Raw genomic sequence first — 20,667 nt, forward strand, 5'->3', positions numbered from 1 at the left:
TGATGGGAAGGGCACCTGGGTGGCTCAATAGGTTAAGTGTCTGCCCTTGACTCAGATCATGATCCCAGAGTTCTGGGATCAAGTCCTGCATCCCCTCATCAGGCCCCCTACTCAGCAGGTAGTTTGCTTCTCCCTCTACCCCTCCCCCGTTTGTACACACTCTCTCTCCCTCTCTCTCTCTCTCAAATAAATAAATAGGGGCACCTGGGTGGCTCAGTCATTAAGCATCTGCCTTCAGCCCAGGTCGTGATCCCAGAGTCCTGGGATCGAGCCCCATATCGGGCTCCTCTGCTGGGAGCCTGCTTCTTCCTCTCCCACTCCCCCTGCTTGTGTTCCCTCTCTTGCTGGCTGTCTCTCTCTCTCTCTGTCCAATAAATAAATAAATAAATAAATAAATAAATAAATAAATAAAATCTTTAAAAAAATAAAATGAAATTAAATAAATAAATAAAATCAAAAAAATTAAATGAAAATAAAAATTATGGGAAATGCTTTTGGGGTTTTGTTAAGATTAATGCGCCCTTTGCCCCCCTTTATGAGGCCTTCGACTGGTACTTTAATTCTAAGGGAATGTATCCACCAGTTCTGGGATGTCTGCCCTAGCAGATTAGCTAGTGGTTGACTTCTTACTATACGTACTCAATGAGTCTATGATGGGCCAGAAAATTTCACATTATTTTGTACCACTTGAAAGCAAAAGGGGAGAGAAAAAATCCCCAAATTGCTATTTTCAAGTGTCCAAGTACAATTTCAAGTAACAATTGAGTTTGACCAGTTTAGTGCAACCCTGAAGCTCAAGCTGATTCTAAGCCTGTCTTTAATCAAGTTAACCACAACATGCAGCTGGAGAAGTAGGCATTTGCTATTATGTCCCTCCTTATCAATACAAACTCCTACTCAATTTTTTAACTTCCCACAGCAGTCTTAGCAGCCCCAAACTTCCTCTTTTGTACCTCTCAACCCATTGCAATCTAAATTATTATGTAATTATATTTCTTAGGAAGATAAGTCATGAGAACATAATTTTTCAATGAGAACTTTTTTCAGAATACATGGAGTTGTTTTAAGGCGTGTTCTTAGCAGATAGTAAAAAAGACAAACCAGAAACTTGGCTAAGTGAATGCTGTTTCAAGAATTCAAGTCCTGAAAAAGATTATTTTAATTTTGAAGGGATGTTGACAGCATCTCCTAGTGACACAGATTTCACTCAAATCTCCCTTTTGCCATGGGTTTGAAGTTGAGCCTCTAGTGACATTAAGATTTGTAACATCAAACTTCTTTTTAACGAGAACTAAGTAGGTCTTAAAATTCATTTTTTTTTTCCTGGAGGAGATAGATGGTAAAGAGTTCCCCATCAGCTCACTTATAAAAGATCCATTGGAAGAAGGAGGAAAGGAAGAGTAACTAATGGGGATAAATACCTTTAAACAGAAGTAATGAATAATCAGCATTAGAACATTAAGTTGTGAAATAAGGACTCTGAGTTCCTATGTCTTTTTAAAACAGCTTTATTAAGATATATTTCACATACCATACAATCAGTTGCTTAAAGTATACAATTCAATGTTTTTAATTTTTTTAGCATATTCACAGTATTGTTCAACCATCACCACAATCTAACTGTAGAATATTTTCATTCTCACTAAAAGAAACCCCATACTTGTTACCAGTCCATCCTCATTCCCCACCCACACCAGCCCCATTCTAAGCAACCACCAGTCTACTTTGTCTCTATAAATTTGCCTATTCTGCACATTTCATATGAATGGAATCATATAGTATGTGGCCCTTAGTGATTGGTTTCCTTCACCTAGCATAACATTTTCAAGGCTCATCCATGTTGTAGCATGTATTGATACTTAATTGCATTTTATTGATGAATAATATTTCATGTTATGGAATATAATATTTTATTAATTATTTCACCAGTTGATTGACATTTGGGTTATTTTAGCTTTTTGGCTATTATGAATAATGCTGCTTAGGACATTTTTATGCATGTTTTTGTGGGGGCATATGCTTTAATTTTTCTTGGGTTAAACACTTAAGAGTGAAATCACTACATCATATAGTAATTCTGTTTTTAACTTTTTAAAGAACTGCCAAGTTGTTTTCGAAAAGAGCTGCACCATTTTACATTTTCTGCCATCAATGTATGAGGGCTTCAGGGGCGCCTGGGTGGTGCAGTCGTTAAGCGTCTGCCTTCGGTTCAGGGCGTGATCCCGGGGTCCTGGGATCGAGCCCCACATCAGGCTCATCCACTGGGAGCCTGCTTCTTCCTCTCCCACTCCCCCTGCTTGTATTCCCTCTCTCGCTGGCTGTCTCTTTCTCTGTCAAATAAATAAATAAATAAATAAATAAATAAATAAATAAATAAATAAATAAATAAATAAAATCTTTAAAAAAAAATGTATGAGGGCTCCAGTTGCTCCACATTCAATCTCTTTCATAAATTAGCTTTCTCAAAAACAAATGTGTTAATGTATTCATGCATGTTTTCATATAGGCATGCAAAGTAAAAAATCTGGAAGAAAATGCACGAAGGTTTTAATAATTGTTATCTCTAGAAATCAAGAGTACACTTGGATTTTTCTTCTTTTTTTTTTTTTTTTTTTTTTTTTTTGCTTATCTGTAGCTATCTTTGTAAAAACAATAAGCATATGTAGCTTTTTCATTTTAAAGAGAAAGTATGATCCTCCTGCCAGTAGGCCCCATAATACTTGTTCTCAGTCTGGCTGATCATTAGACACAACAAAGGAAGGGTACCTGGATGGCTCAGTTAAGTGCCTGACTCTTGATTTTGCCTTAGATCATGATCTCAGAGTCATGATCTCAAGGCCCCGAGATTGAGCCCTTCACCTTCTTTGTGCTCAGCGTGGAGCCTGCTTAAGATTCTCTTTCTCCCTCCGCTCCTCCCCACCCCTGCGAGTGCTTGCTCTCTCTCTCTCTCTCTCTATCTCAAAAAAATAAAAGAAGCAACAAAGAAGCATTTTTTTAAAAATACCAATGTCTTGACCATCCTTCCTTAGAAATTCATATTCAGTTGATCTGGGATGATTCTAATGTGCAAGTAGAGTCAGAACTAAACCCTATACTTTCAGTTCCACACTATCTTACTTGTTGAGTCTTGCTGGAGGGGGAAAAAAAAACTTTTCTGCAGACTGGCAGTCTCCTGATGTGAGTTTAGTTGAGGCCATTTTATTTATGGTTTGCAAGGTATTATCTTTACTGGGTTACATCTGGAGAGGCTCCCTTAGTATCAAGAGGCTACTTCAAGAAACATGTGAAGAGGTGTCCCAAACTTTCTCTGGCAAGTGTCATGGGAAGATCAGCAACTTAATGTTGAAATGAAACCATCTGGCACTTAAGGAGTTCTCTACCTGTAGTAAGGTACAGTTTTTAATCCCTCTTCAAAATAAAGCTGTCTTTGACTTCATGGATAATAATATTCAGACAATGATTTGTCATGTAGTCCTCTGCGTGATAATGAGAGATGTACAGAAGTGGATGGGAGGGAGAAGATGGAAGTGACTTCCATAAGAATATGCATCACTGAATATTCTACATCTGTTGCTTTATCTTTTATGTACAATAGGTGATTGGAGAGAATCTGGGTCCATTAAAATTCTTTATTCTGGTATCTACTGTAAGTTATATACTTCTTGAATGAAGAACAAAGGAGTCAGCTTCATGGCTGAGTAATGGGGTATTGTGACTTTATGTGTCTGATACCTTCAAAACTAAGGATATTTGATGTTCTTGTCAGAAGGATCTACTCCTGAAGCACCTGAAGGCTTTTAACTTAAAAAATTAGAAGCATACATTCCTTGATAAATCTTATTCTTGGTTCCTGTCTAGGCCCTATTTGGTGGGGTAAAAAGAAGGTAAAGAGAATGGTTGTCTTTTTCAGTGACAAGGGGGAAACGTGCTACTGAATTTAAGCAGGCTCTCTTCACAAAAGTCAGTTATTTCTGGAAGAATTATTTTTATCTGCAAACCAATTTTCATGAGTTTTAACTATGTATAAGGTACATGGTAATTCTGTTGGGAAAGCCAATGATGAGTGACATTATTGAAGCCTTCAAATTCATATGATCCAGAAGAAAAATATATAAGTCCTCAAAAAATTATTAAACAAAATAGAATATGAAAAATTTCATAGAAATTATATATAATAGTTCTGTAAGATTTCTAAGAATGAAGAGAGCACTTTTGGAAGTGAAAGCTGTTTAATGTTTTTCCAGCATAATCTCAAAGCTGAATTTCTCCCCACTATCTGAAAAGTGCTACCAACTTTCAAATGAATCTGTAATCCCTGTTGCAAGACTTTTTGTTTAGCTTTATCTCTCACTGCACTGTTCATCATTTTCATTTCTATGTAATAAATGTCAGAAGTATTTTGTTGTTTTGGCCTTCTGGCTTCTGCTAAAAACAGCCAAATTACCTGAAATTTAAAAACTTTAATTTGTAAGAACATAGGGCATTCATATCCAAAGAAGATTCAGGATTCTTTTCTTGATTAACTTTGTAAGTTTAAACTTTTTAATGTTTAAACATAATAATGATAATGCCAATTATTTATTGAGCTCTTTCACTTTGTTTCTTTGTGGGTAAGTTTGTGAGTTACACATTCTATTTCTATTCTTCTACCAGTTACTCTTAAATAGTAATATAGGCTTAACCTAAGAAGTTTTGAGGTGAATCAGCAATTCTATCCTTTTCTTGAAATAAGACAAGGATCTTAAAATGTTTTCTCCCATCCCACCATCTATGTTATTTTCAGTTTATTGTAGTGTGTGTGCATGGACACACACACACACACACACACTCATTGTTTTGTTTGTTTTTTTTTTTAAGTAATCTCTACAGTCAATGTGGGGCTTGAACTCACAACCCTGAGATCAAGAGTCACGTGCTCTACTGACTGAACCAGCCAAGTGCCCCCACATGCACACTTTAAAGATCTAAACCTAAATTTATCAACATGCTTTGATTTTTTTTTTGTTCACTTATCATCGGTTCTTTCAACTACACCCTTTCCTTCTAAATTCAATTTCCTTCTTGCTGAGGTATATTTTTGGTAATATTTTCATAAAGATCTGAAAATATCTGTCTCAGCCTTTGTACACCTTAAAATGTTTTTCTTCCTAATTTAAAAATTCTGAGCTTTGATGTTCTGAAGTTTCACCATAGTGTGTCTAAGCGTGGATTTTTTTGGTTACCCTACTCAGAACTATCTGTTCCTTGAATATGAAGATTCATGGTTTCTTTCATTTTCAGACTTTTTCTCTCCCAATCTCTTATTCTGGAAAGAATATTTATTAGATTTATTAGACACGTCAGAGATTCTCATTCCATGCCCCTTGTGCCTTTTTTTATTTGTAATATAATTTATTTATCAATGAGTTATAATTAGTTAATTGAGGAAGAGCTTTCATACAGTATGTTAGGCACCATGTTACTTAACTCTATATAGATCTCTCTATATATCTATATATATGTAAATCTAACCCACTTCATTTAGATGAATTTTCATATCTGTTTTCAAATTTACTAATTTCTTCTTTATCTGTGTGCAATACACTGAATAGTTCATATACCGAGCTTTTCTTTTCAATTATTATATTTTTAATTTCTAGGATTTCCACTTTTTTTCAAAACTGCTTCTTTTTTAGGAGATACTGCCCTTATAACTTTTTATTTCTTCCATATCTATATCTTTGAATAGTTAAAGCAAATATGTTTTTACATTGTTCCATGTTCTATTGGTTTTAACATGTGAATTCTCCTATTTGTTGCGATCCTGGGTCACACAGAGGTCTGTTTCCTTGAGCTTCAAATTTAGTCAGAATCTATCTTCAGATCGAATTGTTTTCAAAGGATGTGTCATGATTCAGGCTTGTGAAGTCATTATTCTGGGTGGTTTTATGTCTACCTCTGCCAGTCCCATGGGTCTCTCAACCAGTTTTTACAATAATTTCATTACCTAAGATTCTTTTACCAAGTGTAATATGTGAATTCAAACCCCTGTCCCCACATAGTATCAGTTTAGATTTCTCCCAGATGATTAATTTTCAACCATGACCTAGGACAGGCAGCCTATTTTTCTTGCCAAATTCCCAGTCCAGTGGAAAGAACTTTTCTAGTCCCTTCCAGGTTCTCGGTTTTACTCTGAGAGTGCACCTTCAGCTTCCCATGCCCCTAGGTCAGCAAACTTAACTTTTGTCTTCTTTCCCAGCTCTCTATTCTCAAATTAATACCTCAAGTTAAAAGCTCTGGCTTGAGATTACCCCTCTTTATTTCTGGCACCAGGTGGGTATTTTTGTTTCTTGTGTTTTGTTTTCAAGTTTAAATATGGATATGCATGGTTTTGTGGTTGTTACATTCTATTCAGTAGTACTACCTGGAGCAAAGAGAAGGGGAGACCAGTCAGCCATAATAACCAGAGACCTCAGTTTCATCTATACACTACCACATAGATAATTTGACTTCCTCCATACCTTTAGTTTGCTTACATTTTTACATTAAATAAACCAACAGGTCACATAGGCTGTCTTGAAAATGCAATTTGAATCCTATTGCTCTTGCTCTGTCTTCACATGTCATGGTTGTCAGAGATGTCAAACTTTTAGAGGACAAGCACTGCACCACATGAAGATATGCATTAGCATCACAGGAAAACAAAAATAAACATAAACTTAGAATAGTGTGCATCGTATTTCTGAGAGACCTATTTGCAAGGAAAAACATCTTTTCCTAAGTTAGCAACTTTCTTCTTGGCAACTGTATTTCATAGATTCATACTCAAAATGTAGCTTTCTTTTTGGTGTGGCAGTGGTAATTGGTGTCTTCATATTATTTCTCTCCTTCTTTAGAATAAACAAGAAGTTTTGCTCCCACTTTCGCCAGCTATGACCAAATCTCAAGAAACTGGAAGGTCATTGGGCACTAGCCACAGCCATTGGCTGCAGTTTGTTTGACCCAGTACTTGGTCAAATGTTATTCTCAACTCTGAAATATAATAATGAGATTTTGTGTGTGTGTGTGGGTAGGAGGGGTAAAATTATGAACTATAAAACCAGAGTGACAGGAAGGTGCTAGGAGAAATGTTCAAAACATTGGTGTGATTTATGAACATATGGCAAACAGATGTGGTGGAGTAATAGGGACCCCATCTCCTTTTATAAATTTGGATCACATTTGTGTCCTTCCCACAACACCCCAACCCCAGGTTCATAATATGCTTTATTAAAATTCTCTGCAGGGCATATGGATGATTAATAATTGTTGATGACAGAAATTTGATTTTGGTAAGCTGCACAGTGAAAGATAAATACAACGAGGCTATTTTAACCTCTGTACATTAAGCTTATTAGAGTAAGTCTTCTCTGTAAGATGGTCTGTGTTGAGATTGTGTGTGATTTATGGAAATGTCACCAGTGACCCTGGTTCTGGAAAAATTCTTAAAATCTCTTTTGTTGTTATCATCACTTGAGTTTCAGTTGTCACCAGGGAAAATCATTTTTGGAAAAAACATAATCAAGAGTGCTTAAAATATGCTTCAAATAAAATAAATATTGGGTAGCTATCTAGGAATAAAAATACAAAGAAAGGCTTGAGATGAATATTGGAAATAGAAATTTATTTGTAACCAGTTTTAAATGTGGTGTGGAAGAGAAACAAATGGATAGAGAAACATTGGAATATTGGCTTTTGATTCTTTCCCCAACTCTAACATGTCTGGAAAATTTGGGTATGTCTTTAATTCTTTCTCCCTTTCTTAAAAGAGCAAGTATTCTTCAATTAGTGTTTGTAATACAATTGGGAAAAAAATTAGTAAAATAAAAAATCTAACAAGCATCTATGTGGCAAGAAATCCAAACAGTACAAATGTGTTTATAGTGAAGAACTCATTTTCCTTTCATCCTTCTCAAGTTCACTTATCTAGAAGCAAATACTATGAGTTTGAAATTATTTAGAAAAGGTCCTAATATTATAAGCCAGTCTTTCAAATAGGAATATTGAAATTTACCACAAACTGCATTTAGTAACCACACTATTCACCATGAGGTAATAGTCATTTGTAAAGCTGGTAATTATAGCAAGATCATATAATTCCCACCTCACTCAAGTGATATTTTAAGGAAATTTAAAAAAGGATAAATGGGAAAAATCAGAAAATAATGAGAGTAATGTTGGAGGCCTGATGATTACTGATTTGGTGAATTTTGCTTTGGCTGGGACTCTGATAGGCAGAACTAGATCATACAGCCCAAATACTTGATTTGCAGTTTCCAAAACCCCTCCATTTTTCCCATCCAAAAGTATGGCTGGCGGTTGTCTGGAAGTTGAAAGGAATGATTGCTGGATCAGGCCTCCTACAAAGTGTTACAGAAGTCAGCATGGGGCAAGTCTGTGCTTAACGTGTGGGGTTAAAATAGAAAAAGAATCGAGAACCCCCATGCTTTGCTTCATGCCCTCATTTTTCATTCAATTAGGGCAAATTATAAAAACAGTAACAAAAACGAAAACACACATGGTAACAATATCCTAATGTGTTTGAGAAATAATGCAGAAGACTTAACCACCTCAAAAATTTTGGGAAACTATTCAGGGGTCTAAATGGAAGTCTGGTATTTTGATTACCTAGACAACTTTCCTTCAGTTCTGTTCACATCATCAGCTTCTCTCTCACCTCTATCAGGAATGACTAATAACTCAGTTTTATACTTGTTTCTTAGAGAATGTATAAAAGAGCTTCCCTCAAAAAAAAAAAAAAAGTAAGTGCTGTTGCATTTTTGTGTGTCTCTACGGTGTTTTGTCCTCAGTCTGAAACTGGGTTAAGACAGTTAGCCTTGAATAATTGGCAAGCCTCTTGATTATTTTCTACATTGAAGCGCCTTGGTGGTTGACAATTGAAGAGTGATTTACAATTTCTGGAGTACTTTGTGGGTTTGGTTTTAAAACCAGTTCTTAATATTCAAGCTACTTGGAAGTTGGAGCTTCAATAATAGCTAGTCATTTCAAAAATGTGAAATTTGTCCAGTTTTGAGTAAATACCAAACCGATATGTTTTCAAAAATGTAAGTTATGACATTCAATTGTCTTGGGAACCAATGGAGAAGCAGTAGCTTTTTCCTCCAAATTGGAAAATAATTTGATATTAGAAATTTTAAAACTAAAGAGAGTAGATTTTCCTGTGCAGATGTCATAGTTCTGATATAGTTCTCATTTACTGTAGTGTGGCCCTACGATGACACCGTAAACCTCCATGTCTTATCAGCTAAATCTTGAGAATGTAGGAGAGAGGGAGCTATATTATGTTTTGCCTTTTCTCAGAATAAAAGCTAATGTTACATTAACCCAGACTTTCAAAAATAAATTCGAATATTCTGGCATCCTATCAGTGTGATAATTTTGAATTATCCTAGCAATGGAACCAGCTCAGTTCCTGACTACTCTTAGCTAACATGAACAAAATAATGCCTGCAACTTTTTATCTTTCTTGAAACTAGTCAATAAGCATTGACAATATGTGTAAGCTGCAATAGCATTTTAATTAATGAAAAGAGGCAACCATATAACTAAGAACTTGAAAACTGTCTTTACATCTCACCTGATCTATCTTTATAACTCACAACATTGCTAAATAAAACCTCTACTCATTCTTTCATCAACTCTACAAATAATTATTTAGCACCCCTTACGTATTAAGCATCTCGGTTGGAACTAAGTGTGTAAAGATTAAAAAACAAACAGAATGAAACAGCAAAAAACCCACTGTCTCTGACTTTTAGTAGCTTGTATTGAGAGAAACAGAAATATAGCAACCTAATAAAAATCCTACACAATATGACTGCTATAATAGAGGTATGTACAAAAGTTCTGTACACATACAGGAAAAGGAAGGGCTTGCTACCTCCAGAGAAGCTAGAAAGAAGTCACATAAACTGTGTCTCATGTTGGTGTTTTCCAGATGTGAGAAAAAGATGATTCCCTAGAGAGGGCTGTGAGCAAGAACAGAGCTGTGAACAGGAATATTTGGGAACAGATATTGGTAAGGATGCTTGGGTCCATATTACAGAGTGCCTTCTATATCATATTAAGATATTTACTATATTCACTATAAGTAATAAAGAGTCTTCTAAGATTTACAGGTAGAGAGATGGACATGATCAGATTTGGGTTTATATAAACCACTCAAAACTATAAAAAATGAATTCTGGGGAATAAGAACCTGGTAAGGATGAACAAACAGGAAGCTATTGAAAAAATGGTAACATGAACCAAGAAACCTGCAGAAGGAGGGAATGAAAAGGAAGGGGATGGAAATTAAATTCCTCAGCCCCAAGGCATGACTATATACATTCCTTTCTGTTTCTATCCTGGCCGCTTCCCCAGCAAGCTCTCTCTCTCTCAATTCTTCCCACATTCTACAAATTTCCCATTTACCTCCTTTAAAACTTATGACATATTTCAGACATACAGAAGCTATACGAACTAATGTAATAAACACCTGTGAACCCACTACTCTGTTTAGGAAATAAAACAATACTAATGAAGACTTCTGTGTGACCCTCCATATTGGCACATGTAGTTTTCATTTCTTGATTTTTATTGCTTAGTAATGTTCTATTGTATAAACATACAAAGATTTATTTATCCATTTTTTATACATAGATGTTTAGATTGTTTTCAGTTTTTTGATGTTATAAGCAGTGCTGCTATAAAAATTATTGTATATGTCACTCTCTACATGTATGGGACTTTTCACGTATGTACACAGAAGCGGAATTCCTGTCAGATTGTGCATTTTCAGCTTCATTAAATATTGCCACATTGTTCTGCAAAGTGTTTATACCCATGCTCATCAGCAAATTAAAAAATCAAATTATATTAAATTTAAAAATCTATAAAATAAAACCACTTGGTGTTCCACAATTTCACCAATACTCAATATTGTCAGACTTTTCAATTGTTGCTGAATTGTGTCAGGCCTTTTAAGCCATTGAGGATTCTTTGGCTTTTTTACTTTAAGTGAGATGAGAAGCCTCTGGAGGATTTTGAATAGAAGGACATAATGATCTAAGAATCATTGTGGCCATTGGGTTGAGAACCAGACTATAAGGAAGTAAAGGGACAGAACCAGTTAGACCAGTTAAGTGGCTGTTGCAATAATCTATTCAAAATGTGATGGAGGGTTAAACTAGGGTGGTAGCAGTGGAAGAGTGAGAATTAAAAACATATCCAGACTCTAAATATCTTTAGAAGGTGGTGACATTTTGAAAGTAAAAACAATGGATTTGCTATTGGCTTGCAGGCAGAATATGTGAGAGACTCCAAGGTTTTAGATCAGTAACTGAAAGAATTCAGTTGCTGTTTCAAAGATGGGAAAGAATGTAGGAGGAGCAGGAGAAAAGATCAGGAGTCAGCTTTGGGCTTGATACGATTGAAAAGGCTATTAGATACCCAAATGAAAATAGGTAAGTCTAGAATTAATATGATAGTTTAGAACTAGAGTATAAATTTTGGAATCTCTATCATAGAGATAGTATTTAAAGCCTCAAGACTAGAAGCGGTCACCAAAAGAGCAGTATAGTCGGAGAAGTAAAGAGGTCCATGGGCTGAGCCCCATTTTTAATGGGAGATAAGGAGAAACCAGCAAAGAAAACAAATAGAGGAGGAAAGACAGTGGCTGTGCCAGAAGTCAAAATGTGTCCCCTGGTGAGGCGACTGGATGGCTCAGTCCCTTGAGTGTCTTCCTTTGGCTCAGGTCATGATCCTGAGTTCCTGGGATCGAATCCCAGGTCAGGCTCCCTACTCAGTGGAGAGTCTGCTTCTCCCTCCCCCTCTGCTCTGTTCATGCTCTCTCTCTAATAAATAAATTAAAAAAAAAAATTTTATGTGTCCCCTGCTGCTGACAGACCAAGTAGGTTGAGAACTGAGATTTGATCATTAGATTTAGCAATGTGAAAGTCATTGCTGATTTCTCAACTGCAGTGCAGTGGTATGGGTGAAAGCCCAACTAGAGCATTTTAAGAGAGGACAAAGGAGAGGAAAAATTATTCTTTATATGATTTTTGCTATAAAGGGGAGTAGGGAAACAGGGCTGTACTTGGGTGGTGGATTGGGGTCAAGAGAGGATTTTCTTAATACTGGAAGAGTATTAGCATATTTATCTGCTTATGGGAAAGATGCAAAAAAAATGAGAAATGATGATGCAATAAAGAGAAGAGACAATTCTGGAGTGATGTCCTGGAGTAGTTGAGAGGAGATGGAACTAGTAGATTAGTAAAGGGAGTATGGACAGTTCTTCAGTTGTGGCCTAAGGGAAGACAGAGTAAATGGGCATGGATACGAGCTGAGGGATAGAAGTGGTGGTAAGAAGGCAGAGTTGGTGGTTTCTCTGTGAAACAGAAAATAAGCATCAGCCAAGAGTGTGGAAGGAGAGGTGTTAGAAGTTCTCATAGAGAGGTTGAGTATGGCATAGTGATCTAGGAAAAAGAAACTGGGAATTGTTCTTTCTGATTTTTAATCTGTCTTGGATTATTTAACTAAACTGGTCTTGTCCTTGCCCCAGACTGATTCTCTTTTAACAAGATCATGTCATTCTGTTCTAAACCTTCCAATGGCTGTACATCTTGCTCAGAGTCGAATTCATAATCCCTCATACCTCCTACAAGGCTCTGTACTGCTGTTCTCATATTGCCTCCTAAGCTCACAGTTTGCCTCCTACGACTGCTTTCCCCCTCACTCAACACCATCAAAGAGGACAACTATGTCTACTTTGTTCACTACTGTATCCTCAGCACTTAATACAGTGCCTAGCACATAATAGGCACTCCAAATATTTTTCAACAAATTAAGCAACAGCATTTTAGTGATAAACCAAGAAGAATATAAGCAAGTTCATCCAAATTGCAATCTTTCTCTGAAGGGGTTAGGCTTGGGACGTATGGGTAATCAAGCCTTTTTCTGGTTATAAATTAGGAAAGTGTGGGGCCAGACAGGTGCTGTGGTCATTTAAATGCCACTGAAATTTGCATATATCTTTCACTCAAAAAATTTAAGAGATGGAAGTACCAAATGTTTTTTGTGCTGCGGGGTAAGCTACATAAAGTTTGTAGTTCACATATATTTATATTCAGGCAGGGGCTAACATAAACTAAACTCGTTCAGTGCAATGAACAGAACCAAAATGGATAAAACTCTATAAAATGTGTTGTTAGTGATGTTGCTGAATACATTTTTTTTTTTGCATTTTATAATGCTCTCATTATCAGACAGCAAAAAAATCTTCATTGTGCTGGAATGAAAAACAGCCTTCTTTTATCATTACTTCATAAAAATTGCAAATCATGTTACTGATCCTGTTCCTTTCTTTTCTTTGGCTGTAAAGAAACTTAGAGTCAAACGTATGCCTCTTGTTTTTGTCGCACTTGTGCGCTGTGTGTTCATGTCTGCTCCTTCCATTAAAAACAACCACATAAATAACTAAATATATAAGAAGTGAATCATGCATGATTCAGTGATCCAATTCTGAGTACCTGATGTCTAAAAGGAAAAGCAAAATAATACCAAAAGAAAGGTTCACCTCTCCATCAGGAAATGTGCACAACTTCTAAAATGCATTCTAAGTGCTAACCTTAGTTCTTGCTTCATCTTCTTTATTCCACCATCTGTTCTCTTAAAACCAATTTGATCCCCCCATTTAATTTTAATTTCATTTTGCCCTACTACCTCAGAGGTTCTCCATGTATAGGAAGGATTATTAGTACTTCTAGGTTTGCAGAGGGATCAAAGCTTAGACAGAAGAATAGGGAATCAGAGGGAGCAGCCATATCCCTTTGTCTACACCGGTCATTGGTCTTCATGAAGATGGTTTTTCTTAGTTCCTCCAGTGACATTTAGGTTTACACTGGAAAATGACCAACACCTAAAAATTTGTCTTTCAAAGGTTTTGTTGTAGTGGAAGCAGAAAACTTGACCAGACTTTAAGTGGCTTATAAAAATAACTGAAGGAGCCTATCCTCCCTAAAACTAGGAAATAAAATGTCACCATGAAACTTTAAACCACAGTTAACATGTCATGTTGTCAGTGCCTGAGAGCTAGAAATTATCCAAGTTACTTCCAGTCTTTTCATGAGTTTTTTTTCCCTCTTTTCCTCTTTTCATGAAAATTGATGATTTTAGAATGCTCAGAGGAATGCTTGCTTCCTTTGTTGTCATGCTGGAATGATCCACTGGAGAAATCCTGATTAGATCCAGCAGCAATTGACTCCAACCCCATAGGAGGATTCAATCTGTCCATAACCTGCTAAGATTGGTGAAAAAGAGCTGAATTGGGATCTAACTTCAGGAAGTAACAGAGTCCCCAGAGAAGTCTAAACAGTGGCACTACATAAAACGTCAGCCACACTTAACCTTATGAGCATATCATTATCCCTAGAACCACCAGAATACCCATCTAGATAATTTCAAAGTTTCATTTATAAAGTTGTAGGGATAGAGATCACTAGGTATGGAATCAAATTATGTATTTTAAATGGGATTTTTAGATTTTCAGAGACATAGAAATAAACTACCAATGAGTTGCACTTCTCCTGGATTTATACTGCCCAGATCCAGACACTCTCCCCTAGACTTTCTCCCTACCTCTCGTCCCGCATCAATCCATTCAGCTAGTTGACACTTGGAGCATTGCAGAACCCTTCCCTTTCTAACTTCTGTTTTTTTCTCAAAATGCTGCTATTATGAAATCGGTAAGAAATAAGAAGAGAGAGGAGCCTCTGAAAGAAAAAGATCAAAGAATAGATTGTGACTCTGGTCATCATCTTAATGAAATGAATGTTGGGACTGGGGAAAATGCAGATATAAGAATGGAAAGACGACTAGAAAAAAGGAGCAAAAGAGAACAAGAACCCCAAGAAGGTAGGATAATTGCATCTTTATCTTCTTCTACGGACTAAAAGCGGATCTTGTGCGAGGTGGGAAGCACCCATTCATCTATATGCCATGTCACCACACAGCTTCCTTTCCTACCCCATTTTGCAGCAAGGCTATCAGGGTCAACAGAATTAAACTGGCATGAGAACACCAGTCCCTACTTTCTCCTGTAATTTTTTATTCTGCTCTTTTTTTCTACTTTGCCCAGATGGTTAACTGTTTTAGCTCAGCCTCTGATATAAATTGTACCTGTGTCATGACACTAAGCTACAGAACATAGTTTTTCTGAAAAGGATTCTTCCAATGAATAGATATTTTAATAACATTCACCTCCCATTTAACCAAGGTTCTGCTTAGGAACAAGGAATCACCTACAGTAAGGTGTATTCTCCATAATTTTAGAGCTAAAACTAATTTTAGGAGATCTTTAAGAGTGAGTATGTTTGTCAAAAGAATTAGTATCTGTCCTTAGAAAAGATTGAAATTGAACAAGCATAGAGACTATAATAATAACAACAACACAAATATAACATTTACATGTGTCACATGCTATGTTGCCCTTAGCATTTTACATGTATTAATTAAGTCAGTCCTTATAATAATCTTGTAAGACAGATATTACTGTTATCCCCAAGTTAACAATGTGACAGTCCCAACCAATGTCCCACAAGCTATAACTGGAATACTTAGGACTCACACCCAGGAAATCTGGCTCTACAGCTTAAACTTTTAACCACTCCATTATATTCAAATAAACACTTGTTGGACACATAAACAGGCAGATTAAGGAATAAAAAGATGGTTAAATTCAGTAGTTTTTAGATATAGTTCTTGATATGTATTTTGGTTTTTTGATATGTATTTTGTTGAACTAGAAGCCCTTGTGTATGTGAGTTTTATTAATGTCTAGAGATCTGGAAAAACACACCAAAACCTCTATATCTGTGTGAGTGTGTATGTATATGTGTGGCAGAGGGGAGAGGAAGGGATTGTTTAATTTGGAAGGTTTGCACACTAGAGTTTTTGAGATAATTTGAATTTGACAAAATTAAGACTATCTTTCAAGGACTCGTCTGGTAAATTGGAACTAAAATTGGGTCTGTCAATCGTATGACAACTTAGAAGAAAAATTGGGTCTAACAGTTTAAGAACCTCCAGAAAGTAAACAGAGAATGTGGATTGAAAACAAATTCTTTCTTTTATTCTGGTAACTGATTGATAATTTTTGGAAATAAAATTCAGTAGCTCTCACTTTCTTATCTTTCTTGGATCTGGCCAAAGAGAGAGAGAGAATACAAAGCCTAAAAAGTATTAAGAGAAGGATTATCTATGATTCTGGTGAATTTGTTCCTTGTTAAAAAGATTTTGTGTGGGTATAGAGCTGCTCAACCAGAGTTCATTAAACCACTTGCAGAAGGAGTCTAATAGTATATGACACCAGGCTCATAAAGTTCTTTGGCCACTGTAAAGAATTACCATGTCACAGGTACGTTTCAACCAACAAAAGTGATGGATTTGATATTTTGAAAAGCTGAGAAAGCAATTGGGTTTCTTTGTTTCTATTATAGTGCTTTCCAAGTTGAAAGATTGATGGATTTAATATATATATATATGATGTGTATGTTTACTTAAAAGCCATTATCACTGTAGAATGGGATTGCACCCTTCCAGGGTGGCACAAATTAGGTATGATAGTATTCTCTGTTAAGTTTCAGGGTCATCACCATTGACTGTAAACTCACTAGGGTGGACATCCTGGGATATTTAGCCCATGTATTACAGCTAAGCATCATCTTCTTGGTTTTTGCTGGTGCAGTTATTTTCATAGGACCTAGAAACATCATCTATCCCCAGTGGTTCCACCTTGTTAGATTTAACCCTTGCTCCAACTTTTCAAGATTGTGAAATCAGATAGATTGTTTTCTTTTCAGCTTTGTGTCATCTATAAATTTGATGAGCTTGCCTTCTCCAAGCTATAGAGCCATATACCAAATAAGAGCCAAGGGCAGAACTGTACAGTTCTTTGGCAATCATATGCAACATTTATTAAGAAATTGATAAGCTAAGCAACTAATTTTTGGACTGACCTAATCATCTTAAATGATGACTATATTGAATGCCAGCTAGGAGATTAATAGATTTGACAAAGGACATGTTAGATACAATTGAAGACATTAAAAAATGTTATATTTAAGTAAGATGAGAGCCTCCTAGTATTTTAAAAGAAAATAAAACCTACTTCAAAATTGAACAGTAATACATCTAAAAGGAATTACATTAAACCACCTTTGCAAATTATAGCATCCTTTACAGTGTATATATAACAACTCAGTTGACTTAGTAGACATAATAAAATGAAAACAACTGTCCTTGAAGTCAGTTTATTAGTAAAACAGGCATTCTTTAAAATGTGCCTAGATGGTTGCTTTTTTCACATAATGCTTTCACTTAAAAACTGCTTTTGTCATGTCACTCTCATACACACAATCTCTTAGTGGCTTTCTGGTCCCTACCCAGTTACTTTGCCTGCATTTCTAAGATGTTCTACAATTTGACTTCAATTTGCCTACCCAGTCTCCATCTCCACAGCCTCCTGATTGTCCCCAAAACACATCGTGTACACATTCTCATTGCTTGGCCTGAGTTCTCAAGGCCTAATGCTCTCCACTTTTCTGTAAATTCATTCAAATCTTGCCCATTCTTCAAGGCTTAGCTCAAATCCCACCCTCTCCCTAACAAGCTTTCTTGTATAGCTCCAATCTTCATCTGACTCCCTCTCATCTGACTTCAGTTATTCGTTCAATGAATATTTGGATGCTAAATGCCCAGCATTGTGCCAGCAGCACGTGTAAAATACACTTTTCCTGCTTTGTAGTCAAACTGTTTGGATTTAAATTCTTACTACGCAATGTTCTAGGTCTTTGACCTTGGGCAGTATCTTAACCTCTTTACAGCTCTATTTCTTCATTTGTAAAATAACCTAATAGTGACACCTACCTCACTAGATGGTTCTTCTTCTTATTATTATTTTTAAACATTTTATTTATTTATTTGAGAGAGGGAGCACGAGACCACGAGTGTGGGGAGGTGGGGCTGGTAGGCAGAGGAAGACGGACAAGCAGACTTCCTGCTGAGCAGGTAGCTCAGGATCTGGGCTCCATCCCAGGACTCTGGGATCATGACCTGAACCGAAAGCAAAGCCTTAACCAATTGAGCCACCCAAGCACCCAGGTTCTTACTATTACAGGAGATAATTACTTAAAGCTTTAAGAAAGATGATTTATTAAGCAAAATGTTTAATGAATGCTTCTTGTTGTTGTTCTTTTGTTATGCGAGACAGAACAGTAAACAGGCAATTGCAACCAAGTAATGAGTGCATTGATAGTTGAGCATAGGCTACAAAGCCATAGGAGGGACACATGACCTAACCTTAGAGATGAGGGAGGAAGTGATTCCTAAGCTAAGGCCCGAAGGATGAATAAAACACCTACATCATTCAACTGTCCATACTACTCTTCAACTGCATGCTCAGCTTTATATGTAACAGCATTCTGTCATAAGTTTACAAGAAATGTTTTTCATGGAATTGGTCTTTGTGAACCCATTCCTTATCCATAACACTGCGCACACAATTCCTTCCCTAAACAAAACCCACTCCCACCCCCACCCAGCATTCTTGGGACATTTTAAATAAAAGACAGGTGCTTTCACCATGGAATTATGAATTCACAATGTGATTAAAATACAAAAATAAAATGTAACCTATCAAGTCAGTAATTTCACATTGAAACTGAAATTTCCCTTATGGTTAAAACCCAATCTCATCAAATAACTAAAGGTGATACTCTCTTCTCGGATCATTTTTTAAAATTTTTACCAGGGCCTCAGTTGTAGTCATTAATCTCCAGGCTTCTCAGTGCCCATAGGCAGCGCTGTTATACAGAGAGCGTGCTCAACTACATGCTCAGCTACCCAAGTTATTTTAGAATCTGCTCATTATCACCTGATGAGGTGAAAAGAAACAAACCACATTCCCATGTCTTTGGCATATGCCATCTTCATTTTATTTTTCTCCTTTCTTTTTCACTTTATTGCTATATATACTTTATTTTTTTAATGTTTTTTTATTATATTATGTTAGTCACCATACAGTACATCCCTGGTTTTTGATGTAAAGTTCAATGATTCATTAGTTGCTATATTTACTTTCTTGCTACTATTGTTACATGTGTATTAATCTTACCTCTGATTTTGCCTGCTTTCTCCCTTTGCTCAGATGGATTGTAAGCTAGTTGAGGACAGGAGGCATGAAGGGCTGCTGCATCCAACCCCGCAGACTGGGTGTGCCCTGCTTACTTCCAGTGGCAACACCTTCAGTGCACAATATGAACGCCCACTGGGGCTAAGCAATGTGGTTTCCCTGGGACTCCATGAAAGAGTTCTTTTGTATTGTCTTGTTATATCTAAGATAGTCAATCCAATAAATATTGGTTGCTTAATTGATTATTGATTATTTGAAGGGATAAGCCCATGTTTTATGTTTTTATAATCAACAAGCATTTAAAATATTCCATGAGGTTTTCATCTCTAGTATTTGAATATTTCTTTTCTAATTATCTATAGTCCATTTTAAATAATCAGAATAAATGTTAGACTGGTATTAAAACATTTAAACAATGTATTTGTTAAGGACCTTGATATCTATGTCAATGTAAAATTTTATTTTGAATTAATAAATGTATTTGTATCTGTCCCAGTAATAAATCCATTAGGTTAAATAAGACTCAGATATTAGGAGCACAGATTTATCAGATTTTTATTTTTCCTTGTAACACCTCACAAAATATTCTTTGGTTATTTATAAAACAGTGACTAAGGCAAAACCCTTCTCTGAATATATTTTTCATTTTAAAATAAACAATTTAACCAGTATGTTTTGAACTAACACCAAAATGGATAATTCTGGAAATAACAGCTACATGATAAAATGTATTACTGCTTGGTGGTTTCTTTCTTTTGGCTGATTTCATGATTTGCTGTATTTTCTCTAAAACTGACTAAGGGGAGGTTTTTCTAAGAGGAAGCAGAATGCAACAATCATATAAAATTCAGAACTTAAACATGTAAGTAACCTCAGAGCTCACAGATTCACATTATAAAGGATGATTGCTATAAATTATTTTATAAAAAGCAAATGCTATAATGACTTTACATTTGGAATCAATTGAAATGCACGAGTGTTTTTAGGTTGACTTTTGAACCCCTCTGATTTGTGGCACAGATAAGAGTAAACGATGGACTAATTAATTTGTGAACAGTTTCTTGGTGAGTTAACAAAAACAGTAAAGTAAATAGTTGGCTATTTCAGGCTACCTTAAGTGCATTAAGCGCTTTAAACTCTTTGTTTAAATCTGAAGGCCTGTCATTGGTACCTCAGGAATGTTTTCAGCTTCTTAGTCATCCTTGAGACTGGTGTTTCAAGACAGGGCCTCTTTGATTGTCCATCTTGCAGTAAACTTTGGCTCTTGTTTTATGTCCCCTAACCTCAACTATTTGCAGGGCTGTACCCTTGCCTTAATTGCTGCTTCCTATAAGTGAATTTTAAGTTGTTCATTCTGATCAAGAGATCAACTCACCCTTCCTAGAGCTGCTCCACCCCCAGCTGAGTGCAGAGTATGCATGGGTGCACACACATGTAATTTTGTTTGTGTGTTTGTGCTT

General features: G+C 36.1%; 1 long non-coding RNA gene across 6 annotated transcripts in view; it reads left to right on the forward strand.

Annotated features, from left to right (window-relative positions):
• Window positions 1–20,667, forward strand: part of LOC123797797 (uncharacterized) — a 144,087-nt gene that overhangs the window by 75,820 nt on the left and 47,600 nt on the right. For 3 of the 6 annotated variants that reach the window (XR_006781075.2, XR_015725765.1, XR_015725763.1), the window contains exons 3-4: window positions 9,977–10,057; window positions 14,768–14,931. The exons of 2 other annotated variants lie outside the window; for them this stretch is intronic. This is a non-coding gene — a long non-coding RNA (uncharacterized LOC123797797). The remainder of the gene's footprint in view (window positions 1–9,976; window positions 10,058–14,767; window positions 14,932–20,667) is intronic. One more of the 6 variants, XR_015725766.1, reaches the window with a different exon arrangement.

This window comes from Ursus americanus, chromosome 9 (genome assembly GCF_024610735.1).
Source record: "Ursus americanus isolate L20-20 chromosome 9, mUrsAme1.1.p, whole genome shotgun sequence".
NCBI lineage: Eukaryota > Metazoa > Chordata > Mammalia > Carnivora > Ursidae > Ursus > Ursus americanus.